General features: G+C 44.8%; 1 protein-coding gene across 17 annotated transcripts in view; it reads right to left on the bottom strand.

The window, feature by feature from the left end:
* LOC110522432 (otoferlin) overlaps positions 1-15,883 on the bottom strand; it is a 118,604-nt gene that overhangs the window by 52,059 nt on the left and 50,662 nt on the right. The gene's annotated exons all lie outside the window — the stretch shown is intronic.

The raw sequence follows: 15,883 nt of genomic DNA, 5'->3' as shown, positions 1-15,883 counted from the left end.
TGTAACACACTGCACCGTCAGGATGGAAACATTTTGCAGAGATGAACATCGCATTGATGAGACAGTTTCTAAACTCCCCGACCCCCATCACAATAGAAACCAGGGGTGTCCAATAACACCACACAGTTATTACAGAGGATCACATATCACCACCACAACAAAGGCTGTGATGTCACTGCCGGACCGGCAAATGAAGGGCCTTAATAATTAAAAATGATGTGCGTGACCGTCCAATTAGCTGCGGATATGGATACATGTCAGATAGAAGATGAAAGGGAGGTTTTCAATTTGTCTGCTCAAGCAGTGAAGCAGTCAATCAGAGTGAAATGTCTGCTTTCTGTCTTTTCTTTCATTAATTCACTGATATCTATCTAACCCTCTTTTGATAAGAACCAGAAAATGAAGGAGATAAAATGGAATGGTCTTTTAAGAATAGATATCATATTACACCCTATTCAATATGACAGGTTTGGGAGGATAAATTGGAAATGGAAAATCCTTCAGAAAGAAGCAAAATGATTTAGACTACAAAAGACTTAGCAATTGTTCACTCAAGGCTGGTGTCTATAAAGCCAGGTTCAAGGTGTAGCTATAGTTATCCTAATCATTTCAAATCAAGTTCAAACACGTCGAAGGCAGAACAGACTTACATTTTTTTTAAACAATCAAAAAATATGAATGGAAAGCCTTGGAAGTCTTGCTTCTGTGTGTTCAACTGACAAGCATATCGAATCACCTAGCAACTGTGCTACTATCCTGCCGTCTATTATTGACCATCTAACAATGCAAATATTTAGATTGTAATATTTGTAAAAACAAAACCAATAGCACCTCAAAACAACCCAAGAATAGAATCATCAGGTGTTGACTACAGCCTCAATCAGATGAACAGACATTTAAGCAGCTCAAGTGGTTCATACATACCCTGGGTCCAAACCCAGCTCGGGATGACAACACTAGCACCTTCTCGCCCTGCTGCTCAGCAGAATACGCTTCACTCATTCACTCTATTCCATATTAGCAGTTCCTTCCATAGACAAGTAGGTCAAGAGGTACACAGGGAGGAAAGGAGACAGAGGAGGGAAAGGAAGAGGCAGGTGAGAGGATGAATCTGAGGCTGGAGGAGATACAGTAGTGCAGAAGCTGCTATAGGGTTGGGGAGGAGGGAGCAGGGAGGAGGGAGAAGGGAGCAGGGAGGAGGGAGGAGGGAGCATGAAGGAGGGAGGAGGAAAGAGGGAGCAGGGCGGAGGAAGGAGGGAGCAGGGAGGAAAGAGAAGGGAGCAGGGAGGAGGGAGGAGGGAGCAGGGAAGAAAGAGCAGGGAGGAGGGGGCGGGGAGGAGGGAGAAGGGAGCAGGGGGGAGGGAGAAGGGAGAAGGGAGCAGGGAGGAGAGAGAAGGGAGCAGGGAGGAGGGTGGAGGGAGGAGGGAGGAGGGAGGGAGGAGGGAGGAGGGAGAAGGGAGCAGGGAGTAGGGGGGAGGGAGCAGGGAGCAAGGAGCAGGGAGCAGGGGGAGAGGGCAGGGAACAGGGAGAAGGGAGCAGGGAGCAGGGAGCAGGGAGGAGGGGGGAGGGAGCATGGAGGAGGGAGGAAGAAGGAGGGAGCAGGGAGGAGGGAGCAGGGAGGAAAGAGGAGGGATAAAGGGAGCAGGGGGGGGAGCAGGGAGCAGGGAGAAGGGGGGAGGGATCAGGGAGGAGGGGGGAGGGAGCAGGGAGCAGGGAGGAGGGAGGAAGAAGGAGGGAGGAGGGAGGAAGGAGGAGGGAGCAGGGAGGAGGGAGGAGGAAGGAGGGAGCAGGGGGAGGGAGGAGGAAGGAGGGAGCAGGGAGCAGGGAGGAAGGAGGAGGGAGGAGGGAGCATGGAGGAGGGAGAAGGAAGGAGGGAGCAGGGAGGAGGGAGGAGGAAAGAGGGAGCAGGGAGGAGGGAGCAGGGAGGAAAGAGGAGGGAGAAGGGAGCAGGGAGGAGGGGGGAGGGAGCAGGGAGAAGGGGGAGGGAGCAGGGAGGAGGGAGCAGGGAGGAAAGAGGAGGGAGAAGCGAGCAGGGAGCAGGGAGGAGGGGGGAGGGAGCAGGGAGGAGGGAGCAGGGAGGAAAGAGGAGGGAGCAGGGAGCAGGAAGGAGGGAGAAGGGAGCAGGGAGGAAAGAGGAGGGAGAAGGGAGCAGGGAGGAGGGGGGAGGGAGCAGGGAGGTGGGGGGAGGGAGCAGGGCGCAGGGAGAAGGGGGAGGGAGCAGGGAGCAGGGAGAAGGGGGAGGGAGCAGGGAGGAGGGGGGAGGGAGCAGGGAGGAGGTGGAGCGCTGACAACCAAATAATACGAGTGTAGCCAATCATGGCAAGGGATCCATTGGAGGACTAATACAGTACACACTGAAGCACAGACATACACACACACATATGCACGCAAACACATAAGCATTTTGCTACACAGTAGCATTTCGCTACACCCGCAATAACATCTACTTAACACGTATATGTGAACAATAAAATGTGATTTGATTTCACACTGTGGTGGTTGAAGAAGTATTTTGGGCTCTCACTTTGTCAGAGCAGAGAGTTTTTTATTTGTATAATTTTTTCAGACCGCTACTGTTGAATGAACTGGGAGGACTAAAGAGGTAAGTTTGGATCACAGAGCCTTATTACAGACAGCAGGGACATGATGGAGGGGATGAAACTGGAGCAGACAGACTCAGGAAGCTGCCTGTCAGTAAACCGCAGAGAGCTGTCACCAGGGATGAAAACTAACAGAGAAATGGGCTCAATACACTTTAACACCCTGTAACAAAGAGACCAGAGACTCTAAGAAAGTTCCCAACACTACAACAGAAAAGCATAGAGCCGACTGAGTGATATACACTTCTCTGTTCCTCTTTTTCCAGCCTTCTCATTTCCTTTTATAGTGAATGCAGATGGGGAATAAGAGAGTAGCTAACCAACATCATTGTCTTTAGAGAGAGACCGTGTCTGAGTGAGAGAAAGACAACAAAAATTGATTGGAAGGCTTTCGGCTTTTTGCTGTTGTTGTTTAATCAGTGACCCGGTGTCTCTAGTTTAATGGCGAGGGTAGAGATGGGGCTGTGTGAGACTGGATGAAAGATCAGTAAGCAGGCAGAGAGATGGAGTGATGCAAGGTGGAAATGAAAAAGTGACTGAACTTCAGTAAAGGGTCGATCTGAACAAATAGAAGTAGATGAATCTGCTAGAAGGGGAATTCATCCACTGAATCATGTCTTATAAAGTATAATACAAGTACTAAAGGGTGTGCTATGAAGTCTTAATGAGCAAAGCTCTGTGTGACAAAGTACCTGTTTGTCTGTCCTTCTTTTCCCTTTGAACTAAAATGGGAAGACAAACCCAACAATTAACAACTATAAATGAATATGTCATCAAAACACGGCAAATCAAACCAATCAAATCACATCAAACCAGTCAAAACCACACAAACTGTATGCTTGAATCAGGTTGTAGAGTAGCCTCAGACAAGCCATCAACTACTAAGGTATGTGCAGCACGGCACCATAGCCCACTAGTGCTTCAGCTTCAGTACCACATAGTCCAGGAATAGAACTTCCATAGCAGACTCAGCAAACAAATAATCCCCACAGCAGTTCACTACAGCAGTACAAACTGAGAGAATCATGGTTCGATGCTGCATTGGGCTACAACCCTTTGCAGTAAGCATGTAGCAGGTGTTCTTAAACCCATCAAACCAACATCAATAATTGATCAATAACTCGCCCTCTGCTACCGACCATGACGGTTAATACTGATCATTATTATGGTGTGATTTGTCACAAGGTCTAATAAAAAGCAATACTTTGTGTTCAGTATTGGTAAATAATTAATAAGAGTGCTTTTGTAGTTTTATCATGACTCATGAGGTACATAATAAGAGAATGAACAGCAACCCTAACTGGTACTCTGATAATGTCTCAGTACTGTTACTTTTAGGGTCTGACTCTTGAGGTTGTAGGATCAATAAAACATAATGAGCGTTGTAGTAATATTGACACAGAGTTAAGAGAGAGAGAGAGAGAGAGAGAGAGAGGGAAAGGAGAGAGAGAGAGAGTTGAGAGAGAGAGAGAGAGAGAGTGAAAGGAGAGAGAGAGTTGAGAGAGAGAGTTGAGAGAGAGAGAGAGAGAGGCAGAAAAGAAAGAATGGTCAGTGTAAGAGAAAATCAAACTAGGGAAATTGAATATAAATACAGAAAAAAATAATTGAACTGCAGGTCATCAATAACGAACCGCCCTAAAGCTCTGTTCTGCTCTGCTCTGCTTGCTCGGCTGAACGGAGCTGAATAGCCTCTCTCCCAAACACACACAGTGTTCTCTCAGGAGTGTCCCGTGATCAGACGGTCGGACAGTGATCAGGTAAACCTGAGAACCAGAGCAGTGGTTATTATTTGACCAATATTATTCATTGGGACGGCAGGTAGCCCAGTGGTTAGAGCGTTGGACTAGTAACCGAAAGTTTGCAAAGATCAAATCCCTGAGCTGACAAGGTAAAAATCAGTTGTTCTGCCCCTGAATAAGGTAATTAATCCACTGTTCCTAGGCTGTCATTGAAGATAAGAACTTGTTCTTAACTGAAAGGTTTTCTAAATCTCTATTTTAAATACAATTATGATACAAGACTTTCCTTCTCCTCTGTGTATTTGTAATAAGAGCAATATTCTGGGCTGCTGTGGTATTTATTTCTTCATTAGTGTCACACAGTAAGTGGCTAGAAAAATCAGTGGGACGCAGGTGGTATGCTGCTGAAATCTTGAAATCATGAAAGAGAAACAGCATTCCATTAGTATTTGCATGTGCAGATGCCTACTTGTTGGAGATGTAAATAATTGAATGCCTAACAAACGATGACAGAAAGAGAAAGAGAGAAATAACGGGAGGAGGAAGAGAGATTTGAGAGAAACAATTCAGCAGTTGACTGGGGAAGGAGGGAGGAGGAAGGAGGGAGGAGAGGCTGAATAGCAGAGGTGGTTAACTTTCAACAGGCATTCTCTGAATACCCCTCTGTTTTAAAATGTTCATTATGCTCAACCCCAAAAGAGTCTGGTATTGAGTGGTGATCTATTCCCACACCATGGCTTTGGACAGGAAGTCAGGGAGGGTCATTCAGTCAGTCAACATGTGGGAGGAACACAATGGCACATAATGCACAGGCAATACACCACAGCAAGACACTACAAAACACAAAACACTGCACTCAGACAGAAGACCTTGAAGAAAAACAGTGACATAAAACACAACACGGAACATTGAGGAGTTGTAAGAGAATCTAAAGTTACCTCTACAACTATAGCATTTGATGTCTACAACTAAAGCTCTAACCGACTAGAAGTACTTCAAACAAGACACAGCTTCAAACCAAGAACACATTGCTACAGTAGCAATCAAAGACTCCAGAACATTCTACCAGTGCTACTGTAAGTTCACATAGACCTCATATGAATAAAGACCCTTAAGTCTACGTTAAAGACATAAAATACTTCCTAGATCTGTCATTTGTTGGCACTGCCGTGTGATACACTGATACAGATGAAAAGACACCACAACACAACACCATCACAATGCTGTTTGATGTGCCACCAACCTGTTGCATTGTGGGTATGATCAAAGGTGGCCTTTGAAAGCATGACGACCCCAGGCTGGCACAGAATGAGCTTGCTTACATCCCAACACAAAACTAACAAAATGATTGAACGAATAAAAACAAAAGCCTAACCAAATTAACATTCAAAATAATCCCTGCCTCGGTTTCCTCCGCTTTGCAAAGGAATACACGTTATGTAAGTTTACACCAGCTCCTGACAGAGCTGGTGCAACTGAGTCAGGTTTGAAGGCCTTGCTCGCATACGCCTTTTCAGTTCTGCCCACAAATTATCTATAGGATTGAGGTCAGGGCTTTGTGATAGCCACTCCAATACCTTGACTTTCTTGTCCTTAAGCCATTTTGCCACAACTTTGGAAATATGCTTGGGATCATTGTCCATTTGGAAGACCCATTTGTGACCAAGCTTTAACTGATGTCTTGAGCTGTTGCTTCAATATATCCACATAATTTTCCGTCCTCATGATGCCATCTTTTTTGTGAAGTGCACCAGTCCCTCCTGCAGCAAGAGTCAGACCCACCCCCACAACATGATGCTGCCACGCCCATGCTTCATGGTTGGGATGGTGTTCTTCGGCTTGCAAGCATCCCCCTTTTTCCTCCAAACATAACGATGGTCATTATGGCCAAACAGTTCTATTTTTGTTTAATCAGACCAGAGGATATTTCTCCAAAAAGTACAATCTTTGTCCCCATGTGCAGTTGCAAACCGTAGTCTGGCTTTTTTATGGCGGTTTTGGAGAAGTGGCTTCTTCCTTGCTGACTGGCCTTTCAGGTTATGTCGATATAGGACTCGTTTTACTGTGGATATAGATACTTTTGTACCTGTTTCCTCCAGCATCTTCACAAGGTCCTTTGCTGTTGTTCTCGGATTGATTTGCACTTTTCGCACCAAAGTCCATTCATCTCTAGGAGACAGAATGCATCTCCTTCCTGAGCGGTATGACAGCTGCGAGGTCCCATGGTGTTTAACTTGCATACTATTGTTTGTACAGATGAACGTGGTACCTTCAGGCGTTTGGAAATTGCTCCCAAGGATGAACCAGACTTGTGGAGGTCTACAATTTTTGCTGATTTCTTTTGATTTTCCCATAATGTCAAGCAAAGAGGCACTGAGTTTGGAGGTAGGCCTTGAAATACATCCACAGATACGCCTTCAATTGACTCAAATAATGTCAATTAGCCTATCAGAAGCTTCTAAAGCCATGACATAATTTTCTGGAATTTTACAAGCTGTTTAAAGGCACAGTCAGCTTAGTGTATGTAAACTTCTGACCCACTGGAATTGTGATACAGTGAATTATAAGTGAAATCATCTGTCTGTAAACAATTGTTGGAAAAATGACTTGTGTCCTGCACAAAGTATATGTCCTAACCGACTTGCCAAAACTATAACAAGAAATTTGTGGAGCGGTTGAAAAACGAGTTTTAACTACTCCAACCTAAGTGTACGTAAACCTCCGACTTTAACTGTAGTTCACGGACCAGAAATACATCCTTCTGGAGTGGCAGAGAAGGGGGCAAAGCCTGGAGCTGTGTTCCCGTGGGGTTCAGTTGGTAGAGCATGGCACTTGCAATGTCAGTGATGTGGGTTCAATTCACAGGGGGGACCAGTACACAAATGTATGCACTGGCTGCATCCCCTTTGACTTCAGAATGCAGTTTCCTTTTCAAGAAGCCAACACTTGACTCCTCTGATGTGAAAAACTACTGATCGGTATCTCTTCTTCATTTTCTTTCCAAAACACTTGAGCATGCCGTCTCTGACCAACTCTCTTGCTATCTGTCTCAGAAGAATATTCTTGACACTAACCAGTCAAGCTTCAAGACGGATCACTCAACAGAGACTGCTCTTCTCTGCATGTGTCACGGAGGCTCTCCACACTGCTAAAGCGCTCATCTCTGCATGCCTGGCAGATATCTCAGCTTGGATGTCGGCCCACCACCTCAAGCTCGGCAAGACAGAGCTGCTATTCCCCCCGGGGAAGGCCTGCCCTCTCCAAGACCTCTCCATCACAATTGACAACTCCACGGTGTCCCCCTCTCAGAGTGCAAAGAACCTTGGCGTGACCCTGGACATCCTGTTGTTCTCTGCAAACATTAAAGCAGTGACTCGCTCCTGCAGGTTCATGCTCTACAACATTCTAGACCCCATCTCACACAGGTGCTAATCCAGGCACTTGCCATCTCCTGTCCGGACTAGTGCAACTCACTGTTGGCTGGGCTCCTGCTTTTTATATTTTAAACTTTTTATTAAACCTTTGTTTACCTAGGTAAGTCAGTTAAGAACAAATTCTCATTTAAAATGACAGCCTACCCCAGGCCAAACCCAGACGATGCTGTGCCAATTATGCACCGCCCTACGGGACTCCCAATCTCGTCCGGGATGTGATACAGCCTGGATCTAACCTGGGACTGTAATGACACCTATTATACTGAGATGCAGGGCCTTAGACCACTGCGCCACTTGGGAACCTTGTGCTATCAAAAAACCCTGCAACTTCTCCAGAACACTGCAGCCCAACTGGTGCTCAACAGTCCCAAGTTCTCCCATGTCACCACGCTCCTCCGCACTCTCCACAGGCTTCCAGACGAAGCTTGCATCCACTAAAAGACCATGTCACTTGCAAGAGGAACTGCCCCTCCCTACCCTCAGGCTATGCTCAAAACCCTACACCCCAACCCGAGCATTCCATTCTGCCACATCTGGTCTCTTGGCCCTCCCACCCCTATCTTCACCCCAGTTCCAATTCAGCCCAGTCCAAGCTCTATTCTGTCCTGGCAGTCCAATGGTGGAACAAGCTTCCCCCTGAAGCTAGGACAGCAGAGTCCCTGCCAATCTTCCGAAAACCTCTGAAACCCTACAAAGAGTATCTTACATAATCCGACAGCACCCCCCCTCACACTACCTCCTTAGCTATTTTAAGATTAATGCACTAACTGTAAGTAGCTCTAGATAAGAGTGTCTGCTAAATGACTCAAATGTCATTGTAAACTGGTGTGTGTGTGTGTGTGTGTGTGTGTGTGTGTGTGTGTGTGTGTGTGTGTGTGTGTGTGTGCGCGTGCGCGTGTGTGTGTGCAATCAAAGGGATACAGAGCAATTAAAAGGCCAGTGAAACCCCTTTCTCATTTTTCTTATCTATCACTTTACCATGGTAGCTCAGACCTGAAGACCGCACACACACACACACACACACCCACCCAACCAACTCCATCTCTCTCTTATCCTTTGTCTATGCCAATGTCAGAAGAACAGAAGTCCTTCCTAAACTGTACCAATGTTGGAATTTGGGATGACCTTTAAACCACATGTAATGCTATCATTACAGACAGGGTGGTCTAAGTTGCACCAGTAAACTACACAGTCTTCATCTTCTGTTTGATATGTACTGTACAAGGCTCTAACTCTCATTAACTCTGACCCAAATCTGGCTGCTCAATAAGGTTAGGATTATGTCTCTTAGCCTTCTGCTTCTCCCCTGATCTATTGTACGGTAGGCAATAAAATCATCTTAATGAATCTCCCACACACCAGATTCCTCTAGCAATAAAAACATCTTAATTAACAGTCTATTGACTGGAAGTATAACTTGAGCTTGAGCTTTCTCCTAGGTTTAGGACAGACACTTCAAAACCTTATTCCTTATGATACATTTTTTTCACTGCCTGTTTTGCCATTTATGAATGTGTTATTCAATGGGTTTAAAATCGCTAAATTATCCATGGTATGACCATCTTAATACAGTTCCATATCCTAGCCTGGTAATAAAACCATCTTAATACAGTTCCATATCCTAGCCTGGTAATAAAACCATCTTAATACAGTTCCATATCCTAGCCTGGTAATAAAACCATCTTAATACAGTTCCATATCCTAGCCTGGTAATAAAACCATCTTAATACAGTTCCCTATGCTAGCCTGGCAATACAACCATCTTAATGAATATCACGCACACCAGATTCCACGACCTCTTACCGTGGACATCTAGCCCTTAGCAATTGCATAATCATAAAATATAATAATAAGCCCTGTGATTGTAATTATTCTACATGAAATAGAAAGACCCTTCTGGTGTGACATTGATTTAGATTTAAGGGCCAGTATGGAATGACTTCTGTTTCATCATGGTGAAATGTCATCATACATAGAACGTGAGATGATAATAAATTAAGTTTATGATGTAATAATGCCTTAGGGTGACAGACGATGCGGTCTCAGGGACAAATTAATTGCTTTGATTCCAAGGTACTAGTGTGCGTGTGTGTGTGTCCTACTCCCATGTCACTGAAAAAACCACTCTCTCATGAACACGCGCACACTCAAACATGCAAGACGGCACTGCTGCAACCCAAAGAGGAGAGACACTGCAACCCAAACAGCATATGGTACCTTGAGTTCACACTGTTTTTGTCCTCCTCCTCATTCTCCTCCCTGTAAGGAGCACCAACCCAGACAGGTTAATACAATGGCATCAATGCCCATTGACATCATCAGAGTGGTTCCATGAGGTCATCATTGTTCCTCCAGTACTGTAGTGTGTGTTTTCCATCAGTATGTCATCACTCTGTGTGGGTTCACTGGGCTTCTCTCTCACACAAAATCTCAGCTCTCCTCTGTGCTACTGTACTGTACTGTACCACTGACAGGACTAGCTCTTTGTTGCCTCGGTAGTTAGGAGATGACAGGTGCCCTCGTCTAGCACCAAGGACAGAGGTGTGTGTTTATGTGTGTGTTTATGTGTGTGTGTGTGTGTGTGTGTGTGTGTGTGTGTGTGTGTGTGTGTGTGTGTGTGTGTGTGTGTGTGTGTGTGTGTGTGTGTGTGAGTGAATGAGTGAGTGAGTGAGTGAGTATGTGCACGTTTTTTTTGTACCATCATCTTTGAAATGCAAAAGAAAGGCCGTAATGTATTTTTACAGCCCAGGAGCAATTTAGATTTTGGCCACTAGATGGCAGCCGTGTGTGTGCCACGCTTTAGACTGATCCAATGAACAATTACATATCTGTTCAAAATGTTGTATCAAGACTGCCCAAATGTGCTTAATTGATTTATTAATACATTTTCAAGTTCATAATTGTGCACTCTCCTCAAACAATAGCATGGTATTATTTCACTGTAATAGCCACTGTAAATTGGACAGTACAGTTGGATTCACAAGATTTTAAGCTTTCTGCCCATATCAGATATGTTTATTTCCTGGATTTTTTTGTTTGTTACTTACAACGTCATGCTAATGACATTAGCATACGTTAGCTCAACTGTCCCGCGGGGTGAGGGGGTGGCACCGATCCCGTAGGACTTTAAATGAGGAAGACACAGTCAGTTGACTGACTAGGTATCCCCCTTTCCCTTTCCCTTTTCTCCTCAGCCTGCGTCTTTTTTTACAGGTCTCATAAACCACAGATCAGCTCTATGGGGACACACTATAAAAACTCTGTTCCGTCCAATAAAACCCACTAAATCAGTACATCTAAACTCTAGGAGATGATAACTGTATGTGTCAGTTCAATAGATTTTCATGAGGATTCACAGACAGAGCCCCATTCCATTGTAATGCCCAGTTGACTCCCACTACAAACACTACTCTAATACATCCAAATACAGTGGCTGATGTATGGTCCCAACCACACACAGATACACTCACACACTCACACACACACACACACACACACACACACACACACACACACACACACACACATACACACACACACATGCACACACACATATAGACACACGCACGCACACACAAACACTTAACTTGTGTTATGATAATGGGTTAGGGAACCTAGCCAGGCAAACCAGCCAACAGGAAAATAAATGCTATCTACACCGTCTTAGCCTACACACTATTCAACAGAAAACACAAGAACACACACACCACATTGAGTATGGTTACATGCACACAAAAATACAATTATTGTAGATAGTCAGATTAATATAATAGTTAGTTTAAAACCTTTACATGCTTTGAAAGAAAAACGATTTCCCAAATAATCCTGTTTACATAAACACCCTCTGAAATCAGGCAACCTGATGAGACGATTGATAATTGTAGATAATCGCTAATCAAAGCAAATGTTCTACCACAGCGACCGTGTTATTTTTGCAAAGGCTATAAGATTCTGGCATACAAAGTTTGTATGTGAAAAACATTTCTAAAATGCATACTTTCAGGTACATGCACAGACCAAATAGATCAAATACACCACTGGAACTGTTTACATGTTAGGGATAATCATTGAAGGGCTATGAGCTCAATGGAAAATAATAAATGACGCGGAAGGTGTGTTCCAAGGAGAGGGGAACTATAACCTTCCATGGAGTTGCATTTTATTTGATTATCCCTTTTATACCATGGTTATAATTGAACACATTTGCCGCTAGAAATTGAATTCTGCCGTGCATTATAGGGAAATAATGCATGCTCTAGAATTTCCTTCAACAGTATTCAACAATGCCATGATATACAGTGCCTTTGAAAAGTATTCAGACCCCTTGACTTTTTCCACATTTTGTTACGTTACAGCCTTATTCTAATATTGATTAAATTGTTTTTTTATCCTCAATGATCTACACACAATACCCCATAATGACAAAGCAAAAAAATGTTTTCAGAATTGTAGCTAATTTATTAAACATAGAAAACTGAAATATCACATTTACAGAAGTATTCAGACCCTTCCTCAGTACTTTGTTGAAGCACCTTTGGCAGTGATTACAGCAATAAGTCTTCTTGGGTATGACGCTACAAGCTTGCCACACCTGTATTTGGGAAGTTTCTCCCATTCTTCTCTGCAGATCCTCTCAAGCTATCAGGTTGGATGCTGAGCGTTGCTGCACAGCTATTTTCAGGTCTCTCCAGAGATGTTTGATCGGGTTCAAGTCCGGGTCTGGCTATGCCATTCAAGGACATTCAGAGACTTGTCCCTAAGCCACTCCTGCGTTGTCTTGGCCATGTGCTTAGGGTCATTGTCCTGTTGGAAGGTGAACCTTCACCCCAGTCTGAGGTCCTGAGCGCTCTGGAGAGGGTTTTCATCAAGGATCTCTCTGTTCTTTTCTCCGCTCATCTTTGCCTCGATCTTGACTAGTCTCCCAGTCCCTGCTGCTGAAAAACATCCCCACAGCATGATGCTGCCACCACCATGCTTAACCGTAGGGATGGTGCCAGTTTTTCTCCAGACGTGACGCTTGGCATTCCAGCCAAATAGTTCAATCTTGGTTTCATCAGACCAGAGAAGCTTGATTCTCATGATCTGAGATTCTTCAGGTCCCAAGCGGGCTGTCGTGTGCCTTTTACTGAGGAGTGGCTTCCGTCTGGCAACTCTACCATAAAGGCCTGAATGATGGACTGCTGCAGAGATGGTTGTCCTTCTGGAAGGTTCTCCTATCTCCACAGATGAACTCTAGAGCTCTGTCAGAGTGCCCATCGGGTTCTTGGTCACCTCCCTGACCAAGGCCCTTCTCCCCTGATTGCTCAGTTTGGCTGGGCAGCCAGCTCCAGAAAGAGTCTTGATGGTTCTAAACTTCTTCCATTTAAGAATGGTGGAGGCCACTGAGTTCTTGGGGACCTTCAATGCTGCAGGAATTTGTTACACCCTTTCCCTGATCTGTGCCCCAACACAATCCTGTCTCGGAGCTCTACTGACAATTCCTTCGACCTCATGCCTAGGGTTTTGCACTGTAAAGTGTGGAACCTTATGTAGATATGTCAGAGTGTGCGCAACTGGTCGAAGGAAGTCAGGTGCAGGAGAGCAGAGATAAGTGAACAGGCACACTTTATTCAGGCAGAGGAAAACAGCCGGACGCAACTGCGTCACAACACTCCGGCCCAAGGAAAAAAGCCAGCGCACAAATTACCCAAATGGGTACAAATTAAAAAAACACGGGTTAACACAATACCCGGCGCAAAACCAGCCTGTAGCGTCACACACGTACCGAACGAACAATACCACACACAGACATGGGGGGAACAGAGGATAATATACCAGGTGTGCGAAAAACAAGACAAAACAAATGGAAAATGAAAGGTAGAGCGTCGATGGCTAGTAGACCGGTGACGTCGACTGCCGAACGCCGCCCGAATAAGGAGAGGGACCGATTTCGGCAGGAGTCGTGACAGTACCCCCCCTTGACATGCGGCTCCAGCAGCGCGCCGACACCGGCCTCGGGGACGACCTAAAGGACGAGGTGCGGGGCGATCTGGATGGCTACGGTGGAACTCCTGCAGCAGTAACGGGTCCAACACGAACTCCACCGGAACCCAGCATCTCTCCTCCGGACTGTACCCCTCCCACTCCACGAGGTACTGAAGGCCCCCCGCCTGACGCCTCGTATCCGGTATGGAGCGAACGGAATACGCCGGGGCCCCCTCGATGTCCACAGGGGGTGGAGGAAACTCCCGCACCTCAGACTCCTGGAGAGGGCCAGCCACCACCGGCATGAGGAGAGACACATGGAACGAGGGGTTAATATGGTAATCAGGGGGAAGCTGTAACCTGTAACTAACCTCGTTCAGTCTCCTCAGGACTTTAAATGGCCCCACAAACCACGACCTCAGCTTCCGGCAGGGGCAAGTTTCGGGTCGAGAGCCAGACCTGGTCCCCTGGTGTGAACACCGGGGCCTCACTGCGGTGACGGTCTGTGCTGGCTTTCAGGTGGACTCCAATCAAGTTATAGAAACATCAAGGATGATCAATGGAAACAGGATGCATATGAACTCAATTTCGAGTCTCATAGCAAAGGGTCTAAATACTTATTTATGTAAATAAGGTATTTCTGTTAGTTTTTTAAATGATAAATTAGCAAAAATTTCTAAAAACCTGTTTTCGCTTTGTCATTATGGGGTATTGTGTGTAGATTTCTGGGGTGAAAAAAATGTCATTAATTTTATAATAAGGCTGTAACGTATCAAAATGTGGAAAAGGTCAAGGGGTCTGAATCCTTTCCGAAGGTACAGTAAATCCTAATAATTCGAAGGATTGCCCAGAAAAACAGGTGTATTAATTGATGTATGTTTACTTCGATTTTGAACTTACGCCGAGCCGATTAAGATACGCAGAGTGTTTACATAACTACTTCCATACTCAACCTACTGCCATAATCAATGTTCAATTTATGTTCTATGTTTGAGCTGCTTTTAAACGCAAAAGCTGAATTGAAAACATTATTGTCATTGTTGAATTCAATTATCATAATAGCAAGCTATGACTGATGGTTCGGTTGGATACACTAGCAACTCTGTTTATTTGGTTACCAATGCAACTTACTAGCTTACTAGCTACTTCAGTGGATGTTGAACACATTTCTACCTGCAAATGAACACATTTCTAGTGGCAAATGTGTTCAATTATAGCCATGGTACGAAAGGGATAGTCAACGAAGGGCTATGCATTCTATGGAAAATAATGCAACTCCGTGGAATGTTATAGTTCCACTCCGTTAGTGCGAAACACACCTTCAACATTGTTAATTATTTTCCACGGAACGCATAGCCCTTCGTTAATTATCCCTTACATAATTCAATAGATTGCTCAGAAAATCAGGTGTATGTTTAATTTGATTTTGACCTTATTCACATTAACATAAGCAGAGTGAGAGCAATTGTTGATAACGAAATCTGAAAATAGTCTGGATACATTCAGTAACATGATAAGAATATTCTTGGAAAATATGAGGTAGCTGCAACAATGAGAAGGGTTTGAGTGAGAGGACTATGTGGTGTTTGCAAGTAGCCACACACCTCTCCAAAGTGTGCACAGTTCCTAATTAATTTCAATGCACTTTTATGACTCGTATATGAGTACGAGTGTAAAGGGCTACTGATGATGAAGAGATGGTTCTAGATATGACATTGATGCATGCACATTTATAATGATGCTGATTATGTACTTCTCTGATAGAGTTCAGTGTGTCAAATCAGAGGGCCTGTTGTCCGGACCTCTGGCAGTCTATATGGGGGTGCCACAGGGTTCAATTCTAGGGCCGACTCTTTTCTCTGTATATATCAATGATGTCGCTCTTGCTGCTGGTGATTCTCTGATCCACCTCTACGCAGACGACACCATTCTGTATTCATCGGGCCCTTCCTTGGACACTGTGTTAACAAACCTCCAAACGAGCTTCAATGCCATACAACACTCCTTCTGTGGCCTCCAACTGCTCTTAAATGCTAGTAAAACTAAATGCATGCTCTTCAACCGATTGCTGCCCACAACCGCCCGCCCGCCTAGCATCACTACTCTGGATGGTTCTGACTTAGAATATGTGGACAACTACAAATAC

The sequence above is a fragment of the Oncorhynchus mykiss genome, chromosome 4, assembly GCF_057628025.1.
Source record: "Oncorhynchus mykiss isolate SJ-2025 chromosome 4, ASM5762802v1, whole genome shotgun sequence".
In the NCBI taxonomy this organism is placed as follows: domain Eukaryota; kingdom Metazoa; phylum Chordata; class Actinopteri; order Salmoniformes; family Salmonidae; genus Oncorhynchus; species Oncorhynchus mykiss.
This window is presented reverse-complemented; position numbering and strand designations above follow the sequence as displayed.